Source organism: Pristiophorus japonicus, chromosome 14 (genome assembly GCF_044704955.1).
Source record: "Pristiophorus japonicus isolate sPriJap1 chromosome 14, sPriJap1.hap1, whole genome shotgun sequence".
NCBI lineage: Eukaryota > Metazoa > Chordata > Chondrichthyes > Pristiophoridae > Pristiophorus > Pristiophorus japonicus.
The window spans coordinates 132,166,244-132,183,709 of record NC_091990.1 but is presented as its reverse complement, the minus strand read 5'-3'; the positions used below and the strand labels follow the sequence as shown (position 1 = coordinate 132,183,709).

The 17,466-nt window shown below is 43.5% G+C and overlaps 2 protein-coding genes across 7 annotated transcripts in view; one reads left to right on the top strand and one right to left on the bottom strand.

The window, feature by feature from the left end:
• Positions 1–11,117, bottom strand: part of ppp6r3 (protein phosphatase 6, regulatory subunit 3) — a 150,468-nt gene extending 139,351 nt beyond the window's left edge. For 4 of the 5 annotated variants that reach the window (XM_070899622.1, XM_070899624.1, XM_070899626.1 and 1 more), the window contains exon 1: positions 10,886–11,117. The gene's annotated coding sequence lies outside the window, so the exon portion shown is untranslated. The remainder of the gene's footprint in view (positions 1–10,885) is intronic. The other variant, XM_070899623.1, reaches the window with a different exon arrangement.
• The window catches only part of syt19 (synaptotagmin XIX), a 227,625-nt gene continuing 220,934 nt past the window's right edge, over positions 10,776–17,466 (top strand). Inside the window, exon 1 of one of the 2 annotated variants that reach the window (XM_070899628.1) lies at positions 10,776–10,854. The gene's annotated coding sequence lies outside the window, so the exon portion shown is untranslated. Of the gene's footprint in view, positions 10,855–11,567; positions 11,624–17,466 lie in introns of those variants that run through there. The other variant, XM_070899629.1, reaches the window with a different exon arrangement.

The window sequence follows — 17,466 nt, the reverse complement described above, 5'->3', positions numbered from 1 at the left end:
ATTTAAGACCATCACCAAATATATGAAGGAGATGTTGAATAATTTTCTTTTAAAGCAGTGGTGGAAGTAACATTCCTAAAAGCTTTTTTTTTTTAAAGTTGCTACCTCAGAGTGCACAGATCACCTCCTCCTGTGCTGTAAAATTCTATAATCTACTCATGAATGCACACATAAGAATGTACACCTTGTCAAAGTTTCCAAGTAAAGTTCACTATATAGAGATTATATGAGCTGGATCACAAAACAATGCAAGAATAACCAATTTCCCATCCTTTGCTGATGGCAATAAGCAAATTTTGATGATTAGAATCCCAGAGATTAAATTCTACAAACAAAACATTTTGAAGTAGAATATGAAGTATACTGAATAGAACTAATTTTGAATTGCCATACAAAAACTAAGCATAAAAAAACAAATAATTTGCATGAATCATTATTCTAAGGTCACTTATCCAAATACAAATACTGATACTCAAAAGATAGTGCACTGCACTGGTAGATAAGTCTTGCTTTGCATTATAAAAATCAATAATCTTTCCACACACTAGTTCAGCAAATACTGTCTTTCACCAAAACCACATTGCAACCAAATAAACTGCTTCAGTGTAAACAACTCTGCATCGATATTTTGCACTACGCACGAATTGAAACAAAGTGACAGGCAGAACATTCTCTAGCAATGCAGATTTGGGGGGGGGGGGGGGGGAGAAACAAAAAAAAAATGATTGAAATAAGCTCGTGACCAACAATATTTTCTGCTGAGATATTTTGCAAAAAAGAGTCAGAAACTTAATTTTAGAATGGAAAGTGGAAGGATTCCAAAATTAGTAGGTAGGGCATTTATTTCGAGAAGCAAAAAAAATTGAATAGAAATGTTGACAATTCCTAAGTTAGTCTCAATTTGTTTCTTACTTCAGTGTTATCCAATAGAAATCACTGACTAGCCACAGGTATGGCTATGGCAATACCATTTTAACCACATGCACTAAAATTTTAGAACACACGTACATGTACTTTGAGTATATTTACTTAAACATCTACCATTCGGTAACCATGGAAGTAAAGAACTCACTGATCAAAAAACATAGGAAGGCAAATAGAATGTTGCTAGGGGGATGGAGTATAAAAGTAGGGAAATCCTGCTACAACTATACAGGACTTTGGCAAGACCGCACCTGGAGTGCTGTGTACAGTTTTGGTCTCATTTAAAGAAGGATATACTTGCACTGGAGGCAGTTCAGAGAAGGTTCACATGGTTGATTCCTGAGATTAAGGCGTTGTCATATGAAGAAAGGTTGAGCAGGTACACAAAAGGTTAGTATGCAAGTACAGCAAGGTGAGGCCATACCTGGAATACCGCGTACAGTTTTGGTTTCCATATTTAAGAAAGGATATACTTGCTTTGGAGGCAGTTCAGAGAAGGTTCACAAGGTTGATTCCGGAGATGAGGGGGTTGACTTATGAGGAAAGGTTGAGTAAGTTGGGCCTCTACGCATTGGAATGCAAAGAATGAGAGGTGGTCTTATCGAAACATATGATTATGAGGGGGCTTGACAAGGTGGATGCAGAGAGGATGTTTCCACTGATGGGGGAGACTAGAACTTGGGGGCATAATTTTAGAATCAGGGGCCGCCCATTTAAAACTGAGATAAGGAGGAATTTCCTCTGAGGGTTGTAAATCTGTGGAATTCGCTGCTTCAGAGAGCTGTGGAAACTAGGTCATTGAATAAATTTAATAGAGAGAGACAGTTTCTTAACTGATAAGGGAATAAGGGGTTTTGGGGATCGGGCAGGGAAGTGGACCCGAGTCCATGATCGAATCAGTCATAATCGTATTAAATGGCGGAGCAGGCACAAGGAGCCGCATGGCTTACTCCTGCTCCTATTCCTTATGTTATGTTGGGCCTATACTCATTGGAGTTTAGAAGAATGAGAAGTGATCTTATTGAAACGTATAAGATTCTGAGGGGGCTTGACAGGGTAGATAGAGAGAGGATGTTTCCCCTCATGGAGAAATCCAAAACTAGGGGGGCATAGTTTCAGAATAAGGGATCGCCCATTTAAAACTGAAATTAGGAGGAATTTCTTCTCAGGGAGTTGTGAATCTTTGGAATTCTCTAACTCAGCTGTCGAGGCTGAGTCATTGAATGTATTTAAGGCGGAGACACAGATTTTTGAAAGATAAGGGAGTCAAGGGTTATGGGGAGCAGGCGGGGAGGTGGAGTTGAGGCCAGGATCAGATCAACCATGATACTGAATGGCAGAGCAGGCTTGAGGGGTCAAATGGCCTACTCCTGCTCCTATTTCTTATGTTCTTATATCCTCACTTGGCTTGCCATTTTACCAGAAAATTCACAAGTACACATGCATATGCCATGTAAATGAGAATTAAGATCACATGCCAATGATGTGTCTATTAGCTAATCAAAAATGCAATTACCCACATATGCATTCCCAATTAGCCACATGCGGTTAGTGGCTAATGTAAGACAATACTGTCCTAGTTGAAAGTGTTTTTATTTTTTAAACTCCCTTCTAGCTGAGGAGAGCAATGTAGGGGATTAGAAACACCGATACTACTGATCTATTCAACTAACTTACAAGGAATAACACTAATTTTCACTGAGAAATGAAAAATTCCATTTAAAGTTAACTTTTACAAATGTTACTTAGGATTTGAAAGGAAGTTGGCAGTGAAATAGAAATGCAGAACAATGGGCCACCACTCAATTGTTCTAAGATGCTGAAAGGAAGAAAATTATAATTTTAAAATATATATTGTTTTAAATACACAATTCTACTTGAACCTTATTGCACCATCCAAGATACCTAGTATTTTGGATCCCAGGTCATTAGGAAGATATTCAGCTGAAGTCAATGGTACAAATATTGCAAATACCACCATTTAGTACAGGATAAACACAGTGGCTTTTAATTTTCCTGGCTTAGATGCCTCCTGACTAGCAAAGAGGTCATGAGGTCAATCAAATTTATTTGCAGTATATCTGCTAGTTGACGCTGTTGCCAGCTAAAGAACTCCCTGATGTTCAGAGGACCAAAATAACCAACCATTCTCCTCAGGACAAAGAAATACTAGGGAAAAGAATTATCGGCTCCAAAAAATAAAAATGAGGAAAGCACTTGGTTCCCTGATTGCTCACCAAGTTTATCTAGTATGTAGCTGTGCTATAAAGACCAGGAATGTCACACGTTCAATCACCGGTCTAGGTTGAGTTAGCCCGAGCAAAGCTGGGGAGGTGGTAAAGAATCTACAATTGTCCGTGGTGTTGTGTTAAGAAAGGGAAAAAAAAAATCAGGTCCCGATTGCTATCCAAGGAACCCTGCTAGAAATGCATACAAGAATATTGGACAAGGACTGGATCAGGCTCATCCGTGACATGCATTCATTGGAATAGCCTTGCAATCCTTACCATCAACCTTCACATTTGACCCTAGCACCAGCAAGTTGAGACTGTACCTCAGCAGGGAGTCGCAGATTTCTGAGAAGGGAAAGAAGAGGGAACAAAGAAAGCAGCCCCATACACTTTCCTGCTCTTTCAACTCGTCACTCCATATTGACGCAATGATAGTTTTTGAAACCTATGTTTTGAAGGCCACAGTCTCTGAATGTTAACACTTAACAGCTTTGACTCATCCTATTTCAATAATGTAATAATATTTCAGTAGAAAGTTAGGAATCAGGTAATCATAAACAAGATGGCACATTAACATTTACAATCAGTACTACAGTTCAAGTTAGTAGATAGAATTCAATTTCTATTAAATATCAAATTATATAACTTAAGTAACTTATGTTTTTGGTTTTAAAATTCGAACACCCAATTTAAGAGGGAGTTAGATATGGCCCTTACGACTAAGGGGTATGGAGAGAAAGCAGGAAAGGGGTACTGAGGGAATGATCAGCCATGATCTTATTGAATGGCCGAATGGCCTACTCCTACACCTATTTTCTATGTTTCTATGTTTAAACTATATATGTTTGTTAGTATATAAAAGTACAAATATTAGAGCTCAAGTAGTTTTAAAATAATCCTGTGAATGTGGTATTCAGAATGTGTACATGCAGGAGCAAGACATCAGCAATTATAGAACATTAGAAACTAGGTTCTATTCAAACACCAACAGTCCAAGCAACAAAAAAAAACTAAATGCAAATATAGAAATTAACTATGCCACTGCTAAACATTTTGAAAAATCTATTATTTCAGTTTAGGCACAAAAAGCTGTTTCTGCACCGAGATACTGCACGTATAGGTAGTGATTTTCAACAATAAGTCCAAAGGTCAGTGAGTCAAAGCATTCATTTGCTTTCACCCAATCCACCGTTTAGACTTGGGAGCTCTAAAATACGAAGCATGATAGTTGGAGTCAGATCAGAAGAATCAGAATACCATAGACAAAAAGGGAACAGTCCATAAATGAAGTTTACAGGCAATTAAAAATTGCTCCAGGAACAGCACTCGAAACCCATAAAAATCACAGGTAGCACCTTTTCATATATAATATATAGGTGATATAAATATGCACAGAAAACACGGAGAACTGCTATTCAGTCAAATCAGCTCCAGCAAAAAACTACACTGTTGAGCATCTGAACCCGAAGATGAAATTACAGGTTATCCTTTCCTCATTAAATATTCCAGAAATATGCTCTTCCACATACGAACATATGAAATAGGAGCAGGAGTAGGCCATACAGACCCACGAGCCTGCTCCACCATTCAATAAGATCATGGCTGATCATCGACCTCACTTTCCCGCCCGATCTCCATATCCCTTGATCCCCCCAGACTCCAAAGACCTATCTCAGCCTTGAATATACTCAGAGACTCAGCAGTCACAGCCCTCCCTCTGGGGCAGAGAATTCCAAAGACTCTCAACCTTGAGTGAAGAAATTCCTCTTCATCTCTGTCTTAAATGGCCTGCCCCTCATTCTGAGACTATGTCTCCTAGTTCTAGACACTCCAGCCAGGGGAAACAACCTCTCAGCATCTACCCTGTCAATCCCCTTCAGAATCTGGTATATTTCAATGAGATCACCTCTCATTTGTCTAAACTCCAGAGAGTATAGGCCCATTCTACACAATCTCTCATAAGACAGCCTTCTCATCCCAGGAATCAATCTAGTGAACCTTCATTGCACCACCTCCAAGGCAAGAATATCCTTCCTTCGATAAGGAGACCTAAAATGTGCACAGTACTCCAGGTGTGGTCTCACCAAGGCCCTGTACAATTGCAGCAAGACTTCCTTACTCTTATACTCCAACTCCTTGCAATAAAGGCCAACGTGTCATTTGCCTTCCTTATTGCTTGCTGTACCTGCATAGAAACATAGAAAATAGGTGCAGGAGCAGGCCATTCAGCCCTTCTAGCCTGTACCGCCATTCAATGAGTTCATGGCTGAACATGAAACTTCAGTACCCCCTTCCTGCTTTCTCGCCATATCCCTTGATCCCCCGAGTAGTAAGGACTTCATCTAACTCCCTTTTGAATATATTTAGTGAATTGGCCTCAACTAGTTTCTGTGGTAGAGAATTCCACAGGTTCACCACTCTCTGGGTGAAGAAGTTTCTCCTCATCTTGGTCCTAAATGGCTTACCCCTTATCCTCAGACTGTGACCCCTGGTTCTGGACTTCCCCAACATTGGGAACATTCTTCCTGCATCTAACCTGTCTAAACCCGTCAGAATTTTAAACGTTTCTATGAGGTCCCCTCTCATTCTTCTGAACTCCAGTGAATACAAGCCCAGTTGATCCAGTCTTTCTTGATAGGTCAGTCCCACCATCCCGGGAATCAGTCTGGTGAATCTTCGCTGCACTCCCTCAATAGCAAGAATGTCCTTCCTCAAGTTAGGAGACCAAAACTGTACACAATACTCCAGGTGTGGCCTCACCAAGGCCCTGTACAACTGTAGCAACACCTCCCTGCCCCTGTACTCAAATCCCCTCGCTATGAAGGCCAACATGCCATTTGCTTTCTTAACCGCCTGCTGTACCTGCATTTCAACCTTCAATGACTGATGTACCATGACACCCAGGTCTCGTTGCACCTTCCCTTTTCCTAATCTGTCACCATTCAGATAATAGTCTGTCTCTCTGTTTTTACCACCAAAGTGGATAACCTCACATTTATCCACATTATACTTCATCTGCCATTCATTTGCCCACTCACCGAATCTATCCAAGTCACTCTACAGTCTCATAGCATCCTCCTCGCAGCTCACACTGCCACCCAACTTAGTGTCATCCGCAAATTTGGAGATACTACATTTAATCCCCTCGTCTAAATCATTAATGTACAATGTAAACAGCTGGGGCCCCAGCACAGAACCTTGCGGTACCCCACTCGTCACTGCCTGCCATTCTGAAAAGTACCCGTTTACTCCTACTCTTTGCTTCCTGTCTGACAACCAGTTCTCAATCCACGTCAGCACACTACCCCCAATCCCATGTGCTTTAACTTTGCACCTTAATCTCTTGTGTGGGACCTTGTCGAAAGCCTTCTGAAAGTCCAAATATACATCAACTAGTTCTCCTTTGTCCACTTTACTGGAAACATCCTCAAAAAATTCCAGATTTGTCAAGCATGATTTCCCTTTCACAAATCCATGCTGACTTGGACCTATCATGTCACCATTTTCCAAATGCGCTATGACATCCTTAATAATTGATTCCATCATTTTACCCACGACTGAGGTCAGGCTGACCGGTCTATAATTCCCTGTTTTCTCTCTCCCTCCTTTTTTTTTTAAAAAGTCGGGTTACATCGGCTACCCTCCACTCGATAGGAACTGATCCAGAGTCAATGGAATGTTGGAAAATGACTGTCAATGCATCCGCTATTTCCAAGGCCACCTCCTTAAGTTCTCTGGGATGCAGTCCATCAGGCCCTGGGGATTTATCGGCCTTCAATCCCATCAATTTCCCCAACACAATTTCCCGACTAATAAAGATTTCCCTCAGTTCCTCCTCCTTACTAGACCCTCTGACCCCTTTTATATCCGGAAGTTTTGTTTGTGTCCTCCTTAGTGAATACCGAACCAAAGTACTTGTTCAATTGGTCTGCCATTTCTTTGTTCCCCGTTATGACTTCCCCTAATTCTGACTGCAGGGGACCTACGTTTGTCTTTACTAATCTTTTTCTCTTTACATACCTATAGAAACTTTTGCAATCCGCCTTAATGTTCCCTGCAAGCTTCTTCTCATACTCCATTTTCCCTGCCCTAATCAAACCCTTTGTCCTCCTCTGCCGAATTCTAAATTTCTCCCAGTCCCCGGGTTCGCTGCTATTTCTGGCCAATTTGTATGCCACTTCCTTGGCTTTAATACTATCCCTGATTTCCCTAGATAGCCACGGTTGAGCCACCTTCCCTTTTTTATTTTTACGACAGACAGGAATGTACAATTGTTGTAATTCATCCATGCGGTCTCGAAATGTCTGCCATTGCCCATCCACAGTCAACCCCTTAAGTATCATTCGCCAATCTATCCTAGCCAATTCACGCCTCATACCTTCAAAGTTACCCTTCTTTAAGTTCTGGACCATGGTCTCTGAATTTACTGTTTCATTCTCCATCCTAATGCAGAATTCCACCATATTATGGTCACTCTTCCCCAAGGGGCCTCGCACAATGAGATTGCTAATTAATCCTCTCTCATTACACAACACCCAGTCTAAGATGGCCTCCCCCCTAGTTGGTTCCTCGACATATTGGTCTAGAAAACCATCCCTTATGCACTCCAGGAAATCCTCCTCCACCGTATTGCTTCCAGTTTGGCTAGCCCAATCTATGTGCATATTAAAGTCACCCATTATAACTGCTGCACCTTTATTGCATGCACTCCTAATTTCCTGTTTGATGCCCTCCCCAACATCACTACTACTGTTTGGAGGTCTGTACACAACTCCCACTAACGTTTTTTGCCCTTTGGTGTTCTGCAGCTCTACCCATATAGATTCCACATCATCCAAGCTAATGTCTTTCCTAACTATTGCATTAATCTCCTCTTTAACCAGCAATGCTACCCCACCTCCTTTTCCTTTTATTCTATCCTTCCTGAATCTTGAATACCCCTGGATGTTGAGTTCCCAGCCCTGATCATCCTGGAGCCACGTCTCCGTAATCCCAATCACATCATATTTGTTAACATCTATTTGCACAGTTAATTCATCCACCTTATTGTGGATACTCCTTGCATTAAGACACACAGCCTTCAGGCTTGTTTTTTTTAACACCCTTTGTCCTTTTAGAATTTTGCTGTACAGTGGCCCTTTTTGTTCTTTGCCTTGGGTTTCTCTGCCCTCCACTTTTCCTCATCTCCTTTGTCTTTTGCTTTTGCCTCCTTTTTGTCTCCCTCTATCTCCCTGCATTGGTTCCCATCCCCCTGCCATATTAGTTTAACTCCTCCCCAACAGCACTAGCAAACACTCCCCCTCAGACATTGCATGCTAGCTTTCTGCTTCTTACACAAGGACACCCAAATCTCTCTGTACACCAACATTTAAAAGTTTCTCACCATTTAAAAAATATTCTGTTTTTCTATTCTTCCTACCAAAGTAAATAACCTCACATTTCCCTACATTATACTCGATCAACCACCTTACTGGCCACTCACTTAGTCTATCTAGAACCCTTTGCAGACACTCTTCTCACAGCTTAATGCCCCATCTAGCTTTGTATCACCAGCAAACTTGGATACATTTCACTCTGTTCCTTCATCTAGATCATTAATATAGATTTGTAAATAGCCGAGGCCTCAGCACTGATCCTTGCGGCACCCCACTAGTTACAGCCTGCCAACCTGAAAAAGACCTGTTTATCCCTACTCTCTGTCCATGCTAATACATTACCTCCAATCTCATGTGCCCTTATCTTATGTGTGGCACCTTTTCAAATGCCTTTTGGAAATCCAAATATACTGGTTCCCCTTTATCCACCCTGCTAGTTACATCCTCAAAAAACTCCCAATAAATTTGTCAAACAAGATTTCCCTTTCATAAAACATGTTGACCCTGCCTAATCATGTTATGATTTTCTAAGTGCCCAGATAACACTTCCCCAACAATGGATTCTAGTATTTTCCCCGACAACTGATGTCAGGCTAACTGGCCTGTAGTTCCCGGTTTTCTCTCTCCCTCTTTTCTTGAATAGCGGTGTTATATTTGCTACCTTCCAATCCGCTGGGACTGTTCTAGAATCTAGGGAATTTTGGAAGATCCACCCATTATGCTTTCCTTCTTATTGTAGTTAAGGCAGCATGATGCAAAAGGCATTAAAGTTAACCATGATGCAAGACCTGAAGCATCACTTTATCATAGTTGGCTATAGCAAGGGTGCAAAAAAAAAAAGGTCTGATCCTCTTGCAATATCTATTCCAGTACTGCTATTGAAGAGTATTTAATATAATTTCAATCATGTCAAGTTATATTGACCACTCAGGCTCCAAAAGTGTGCATCACACATAATGTAATTTTGATATTCTGCTCACAATTTATAGTAAGCAATAGCAGATGGTATATAATTTACATACCATGGAGAAACCCATCACATTATGATGTGGACAGGGAGTTGAAAGAGGGGAGTAAAAAAAGTCAAACTCACCAGTAAGCCAATGGAAACACAGCCCAACTCATTGGGTTCAGCACCAGGTCCATTTTTCATACCAGAATCAACATGTGACTCAACTAGACCACATTACGGGTGGATCTTCATGGACGGTTGGAATTGCTTTGGGTCTGGGAAGTTTGTACTGTATTTACTATAAGTTAAGTATGGCACAAAATTCTCAACAGTCTTAATCCATGGTTTATTTAACACGTTCCATCATCTTACACATCAAATTTAGTTCCCACAACTTCAAGCATTTGAGAGTCACAATTATTCCCCAAAACAAACTGAAACCTGAATGCACCAAGATGCTCTAATACAAAACAATTGTGGGCCTCAGATCTCATTTTCTCAGACAAGTGGACATCATAATTTGATTATACATTCCTAATCTATGATGAGTTTTGAACAATTAGCAATTAAGTATAGAATGCAAAGTTTAATATTCATGACTGCATAATGTTGTCTATTGACCATACATTACAAAAGGAGAAGAAACATTATGTATACCATACATATATACATCAAGAGCTGATCATTTTTAAACATTAAATTTGATAAAGTAGCTAGCCAGACAAGAAAATATTCTCAAAATTCCAAACTGAAAACTTTAAAATAGCATGACACAGCAAATGTAGATCAACTCATAATTTAACGTCCTATAAAGTGCTTTTTACACCACCACGCACACTTAAAAGTTAGTGTGCAGTATTTTACCAGAAAATTACAATTTGCTCAAGTATAAAGCCGGTTATTTCAGAGAACCAAAAAAATGATCCATCTGATTTACTGCAACTTGTAAATTAAAATAAAATATACGGCTACAAAAATAAAGTACAGTAATTGTTTAGATGTGAATTTTGTAAGGTGTCAAACCTGCACTGTTGCCATAAGCACAGACTGTTTTGACAGTCAACCTCAACCTTCCTTCTGTAAGGAGCAAAACTCAGAAATGCATCAACCTAACACTTACCGATAAATGTATTAGAAAGCAGCTCGGCAAAAATACTTTAAAGAAAAATAAAACACTTCGTCTGTACGGGAGCTTCTGCCCATTAGGTTTTCCCAACAACAGAAAGGGGGGGGGGGGGGGAAGCGATATCAGTGGGACAGCAACAACCTCCGCTCTGCAGTTACAGAAGCTGAAACACAAGCAACAGGGCCCGGCCGCAACACAACCTCCCTCCCCCTTCTCCCTTCTTCCTTATCTGTGAAATAAAATACAGTGAGTAGAAGAACATTACATTGATACGTACCCAACGGTTTCATAAATCTATTACGCGTAGTTATTAAAACGGAAGAAATTATTATTGAGAATCACGTAAAAAGAGAGAGCGTTGAAAGAAAGTATTTACTTAAGTTTAAAAATATAGATCTGTATATGTAACGAGCTCGGCGGGAAAGAACAGCAACAAGCCCCGTTTTTCAAGATGGCGCCTTTGCCTGTGTGGGTCAAGCCTCCGAGCGGACGGATGCGGCTTGTTTTGACAATCCCAGCACCCTCTGCGCCGAGGCAAATCGAATCTGTCAATCAAGCGGCAGATTCGCTCTGAACCCGCCCCTTTCGAACCAGGACATCCAAGCGTTCTTCCGACGAAACCACGCCCTCCCCGGAGAAGCAACCAATCGGCGGGGAGAACCTGCCCACTGACGTTCTCAATCAAAACTGAAAGGCTTCAGTCACGAGTGAATCGAAACCGTCCAATCAAAACGTGCGCTTGAGCCGCGGCCAGACCCCGCCCCTCAGGCCCCGTCTGGTTGCTAACGGAAAATGGCCGCGCGGCGGACGCAGTTTGTCAATGGGCGGAGCAGACGTCAATCAGAAAATATGCCAACAGTTTATTTTGGCGAAAGCAAGGAGGGGAGAAAGGATAATGTTTCAGGAAGAGAAATGACGGAAGTCTTTGAACACAGCTGACTGGTCGAGGAGAGAGAAAATGAAAACAGGAGAGCTTTTCAAAGGGGACAGGAGTCCTGATTTAAAACTACCTTTCGTGGGTAGTTTTTTTGTAGACAAGTTTAGTTCTTGTAAAAGGCTGCTTTACGAATCTGTTTTGCATTCTGAGAAACACTTCTGTCATACCAGTATCTTTCCTAAGCAGTTTGTTTTAATAATATTATAGAATCATAGAATGATATAGTACAGAAAGAGCCGTTCGGCCTACCGTGCCTGTGCCGGCTCAGGCAGAGCTATCCAATTAGTCCTATCCCCTGCTCTTTCCCCATAGCCCTGTATTTTTCCACTCAAAATATTCATCCAATTATCTTTTGAATATTACAATTGAATTTGTTGCAGCCACCCTTTCAGGCAGTGCATTCAAATCACAACAACTCGTGCAAAAAAAAATTTCCGAGTGTCGCCTCTGATTTTTTTTTGTCAATCAAATCTGTGTTCCCTGGTTACTGACCCCACTGACACTCTAAACACCGCTATCAAATTTCCTCTTGACCTTCTCTGCTCCAAGGAGAACAACCCAGCTTCTCCAGTCTCTTCACATAAGTCCCTCATCCCTGGTACCATTCTAGTAAATCTCTTCTGCACCCTCTCCAACACCTTGACATCCTTCCTAAAGTGTGGTGCCCAGAATTGAACACAATACTCCAGCTGAGGCCCAACCAGTGTTTTAGAAATGTTTAGCACAACTTCCTTGCTATTGTATTCTATTCAGCTTATGGGGGAGGTGAGACCTGTACAAACCGGACGGGTTGCACCTCAACAGAACTGGGACCAATATCCTCGTGGTTGGTTGGGGTGGGGGGGGGTGGCGGGTGTTGCTAGTGCTGTTGGGGAGGATTTCAACTAACTTCGCAGGTGGATGGGAACCTGAGAATAGATTCAGTAGGGAGGGGAGTAAAGCTGGAATTAGAAAGCAAAAATGTAAAAAGTGAGTTTGAAGAAGAGGAAACAAGCAGGAAAAATGGGTAACAAAACAAATTTAAAAGCTCTTTGTCTAAATGCACGTAGCATTCGTAACAAAATAGATGAGTTGACGGCACAAATAGATTCAAATGGATATGATCTGATAGACATTACAGAGACGTGGTTGCAAGGTGACCAGAACTGTGAACTAAATATTCAGCGGTATTTGACAATTCGGAAGGACAGACAGAAAGGAAAAGGAGGTGAGGTAACTCTGTTAATAAAGAATGGGATCAGTGCGTTAGTGAGAAATGATATTGGCTCAGAGAATCAAGAGATTGAATCAGTTTGGGTGGAGATAAGGGATAATAAAGGGGAAAAGTCGCTGATGGGCGTAGTCTATAGGCTCCCTAACAATAGCTACACGGTTGGACGGAATATAAATCTAGAAATAATGCAGCTTGTAAAAAAGGAACGGCAATAATCATGGGTGATTTTAATCTTCATATTGATTGGACAAAGTAAATTGGCCAGGGTAGCCTTGAGGAGGAGTTCATAGGGTGTATCCGGGATAGTTTCCTTGAACAGTACGTTGCGGAACCAACCAGGGTGCAGGCTATCTTAAATATGGTACTGTGTAATGAGACAGGATTAATAAGTGATCTCGTAGTAAAAGATCCTCGAGGAATGAGTGACCATAATTTGGTTGAATTTCAAATTCAGTTGGAGGGAGAGAAAGTTGGTTCTCAAACCAGTGTCCTAAGCTTAAATAAAGGGGACTACAAAGGTATGGGGGCAGAGTTGGCTAAAGTAGACTGGGAAAATAGACGAAAGTCATCATCATCATAGGCAGTCCCTCGAAATCAAGGAAGACTTGCTTCCACTCCAAAAGTGAGTTCTCAACAGTCCAATACGGGAATTACAGTCTCTATCACAGGTGGGACAGACAGTCATTGGAGGAAAGGGTGGATGGGGAGTCTGGTTAACCGCATGCTCCTTCCGCTGCCTGCGCTTGTTTCCTGCATGCTTTCGGCAATGAGACTCGAGGTGCTCAGCGCCCTCCCGGATGCTCTTCCTCCACTTAGGGCGGTCTTTGGCCAGGGCCTCCCGGGTGTTGGTGGGGATGTTGCACTTTATCAAGGAAGCTTTGAGGGTGTCCTTGTAACGTTTCCTCTGCCCGCCTGTGGCTCGCTTCCATGTTGGAGATCCAAGTAGAGCGCTTGCTTTGGGAGTCTTGTGTCGGGCATGCGAACAATGTGGCCCACCCAACAGAGCTGGTCGAGTGTGGTCAGTGCTTCGATGCTGGTAATGTTGGCCTGATCACGAACGCTAACATTGGTGCGTCTGTCCTCCCAGAGGATTTGCAGGATCTTGCGGAGACATCGTTGGCGGTATTTCTCCAGCGATTTGAGGTGTCTACTGTATATGGTCCACGTCTCTGAGCCATACAGGAGGGCGGGTATCACTACAGCCCTGTAGACCATAAGCTCCGTGCCAGATTTGAGGGCATGATATTCAAACACTGTCTTCCTCAGGTGGTTGGAGGCTGCGCTGACGCACTGGAGGCAGTGTTGAACTTCTTCGTCGATGTCTGCCCTTGCTGATAATAGGCTCCCAAGGTATGGAAAGTGTCATGTATGTCGACCGTGTATACTAACTGTATAGTCACATAAAGCCTGCAACCCGCCATTTTTGAATGGACTGCTTGAAATTGGTAACCAATGTACAAGTCCAGCTGTAACAAGCAAAATGTTGTTGAGCGATGTTGGATGCAAATTGCAGTCAGCCAATGTAGCGGGCGAACACCTAACAGTCGTATACAGGTCCAGCGGGCTACCCAATGCTGTAGTCTGCGTCCCCGGGACCAGAACGATGCATCATAAAGTGTCCCCACAGCTGACAGAAGTAGACAAGCCTCAGAATAAACGATCCCCGGTAGCGATAGCCTACCTCAGATCGGTTTAACATTGCAGGCACCCGATGGCATAAACCGCGACGGGCCAGACACAGTAAACTGCGCCTATGCTCGCAGTCGGCTACTGTCACCCACCACCCAGGTGGAAAAGGCGCATTCACAAACCCACTCGCCACCATGGCAATGACCAAGAGCGAAGGGTCACCCACAATGGCTCCTCCGAACGGGACCTGGACCAGCCAGGATCCCAAACTAGAGAGTGCTCACAACAGTGCCCTCAAGGAAAGCGAGTCAGCAGACCCTGCGAACTGCTAGACAAGACGAGGCAGCCCCACCGTCGCTTAGACGAAATGTTCACTCACTCACTCAGACCGCTTCCCAAGGAGCAGCAGCGACATTGTGCAAACGAAATGGACAGCGAGGCCACAGACACATCAGCTGTCTTTGGGCCTACCCAACACTAGAAGTAACGGCAAGAGCCCTGAACTCCGGCAACTCGAGCAAAATGAGTTCACCTCGCCCACAGACCCACTAGCATGGGGCACTGCGCCGCTACCAGACGACACGGATCTCATCTGGCCTTGCTGGAACTAGACTGTCCTTGTGTACCTGTACTGATATACCTGTACTGATCATGTAAATGTACCACACAAAAAGAAACGCAACTGTAATCCACCCATCAAATGTACCAAGATGTAAATGTAAAACCCATGTGATGAACTTGAATGCAACTTGCATGTAACGGGCTATTAGTATGATCTCAGTGTGGGGGGGGAGAATGGAGTAGTCATGGACACAACCAGAAATCACTGGGACCTCCACTGGCAACAAATCACACTACCAACCCACCCAAGCTAGAAGTGACCCTCCAATGGTCAACCAAGAAGACCAAAGCCCAGGTCACCGTCAATGTACGAGTCAATTTGCAGTAAAGACTGGCAGGGGGGGTGGGGGTGGGGAGGGCGGGGGCGGGAGTGATGTCATGTATGTAGACCATGTATACTAACTGTATAATCACGTAAGGTGTGCCACCAGAGGGCACTGCGGTAGGAGACCTGAGGGTCACCTGCATAGGTGTTCAGGGCCCAATATAAAAGGCTGCCCACCATGCTTGTGCCTCACTCGAGTTACAATAAATGGCACTAAGCTCACAACGGCTCAAGTACAATACTAGACCTCGTGGAGGCATTCATAAGAGTATTAAAGACATGACAGAAAGAGGTCTACATTGTCCAGGGCCATGCCGTGGATCTTGATGACTGGGGGGCAGTGCTGTGTCAGGTTGGTGGAGGACCTTTATCTTACGGATGTTTAATGTAAGACCCATGCTTTCGTACACCTTGGTGAAAATGTTAACGATGACTTGGAGTTCAGCCTTTGAACGTGCGCAGACGCAAGCGTCGTCCGCGTACTGTAGCTCGACGACAGAGGATGGGACGGTCTTGGATCTGGCCTGGAGGCGACTGTTGTGTATGAAAAAAGAGTCAGACTGAATATTGTGAGCTCAAAGTAACGTGTGACCTTAGTCTTTTATTGCAGGTCTCCAGAGTGTCTCTCCAACCTGTGAAGCCTTCTTAAATACCTGTGCTCCCAAGGGATTATGGGATCCCTTGGGACTCCGGGGAATGAGCCCTATGGTGGCTGTACAGAGTAAATACAAGTCCACATATATAACAACATTCCCCCCCAAAGTCAATAGTGTAACTATTTACAATGTGAGTCAATCTGGGGCCCTTCTTGCCCTGGTTGATCGTCTCGGTGTGAAAGCTGGTGGTGTTGAATCATTTGTTGGGCCCTCGCTGGGCTGCTGTGCAGCTGGCCGTGCTGGCCTGCCTGGTGTGTTGGGACCTACAGGGCTGCTGTGGATGATGGGTTCTGCTTCGTGGTCAACCGTGGTGTCGGTTGCCACTGGTGTGTGTGTTGTGGGATCAAAAAAGGTAAGGTCCAAGGTGAGTTGCTCAGGGTAGTCCGTGAATCTGAGTTTGATTTGATCCAAGTGTTTCCGGTGAATGAGTCCATTTGAAAGTTTGACCCGAAACACCCTGCTCCCCTCTTTGGCCACGACAGGACCTTGTCCATAAATTAAAACAAATACAGGATCATTGATTTCAATCTCGCGTGACACATTTGCGCTATCATGGTATGCACTTTGTTGAAGTGCCTGCTCGCTACCTGTTCATGTAGATGAGGGTGAACTAACGAGAGCCTTGTCTTGAGTGCTCTTTTCATGAGCAGTTCAGGAGGTGGGATCCCAGTGAGTGAGTGGGGTCTCGTGCGGTAGCTAAGCAGGACTCGCGATAGGCGAGTCTGCAGTGAGCGCTCAGTTACCTTCAAATCTTACTTGATGATTTGCACTGCTCTCTCTGCCTGACCATTGGACGCTGGTTTAAACGGGGGAAATGTGACATGTTTGACCCCAATATGGGTCATGAATTCTTTGAACTCAGCACTGGTAAAATATGACCCGTTGTCGTTCACCAGGACATTGGGTAAGCCATGTGTGGTAAACATGGCCCGCAGGCTTTCAATAGTGGCAGCGGACGTGCCAGCCAACATTATCTCACATTCAATCCACTTGGAGTACGCGTCTACAACCACAAGGAACATTTTACCCAAAAACAGGCCTCCATAGTCGACGTGTACCCTAGACCACGGTTTGGAGGGCCAAGACCATAAAGTTAGCGGCGCCTCCCTGGGTACATTGCTTAACGGCGAGCATGTATTACATCTGTGAACGCAGGACTCTTAAGGCCTCATTGAGACCGGGCCACCACATGTGGGATCTGGCTATCGCTTTCATCGTTACGATGCCTGAGTGGGTACTGTGGAGGTCATTGATGAAGGTGTCTCTGCCCTTCTTGGGGACCACTACTCGATTGCCCCACAGAAAGCAGTCTGCCTATATAGATATGTCATCTTTGTGCTGCTGGGACGGCTTTATCTCTTTTTGTATTTCCACTGGGACACTGGACCAGCTCCCGTGAAGTACACAGCTTTTGACTGGAGATAATAAAGGGTCCTGGCATGTCCAGGTTTTGATCTGCCGGGCAGTGATGGGTGAT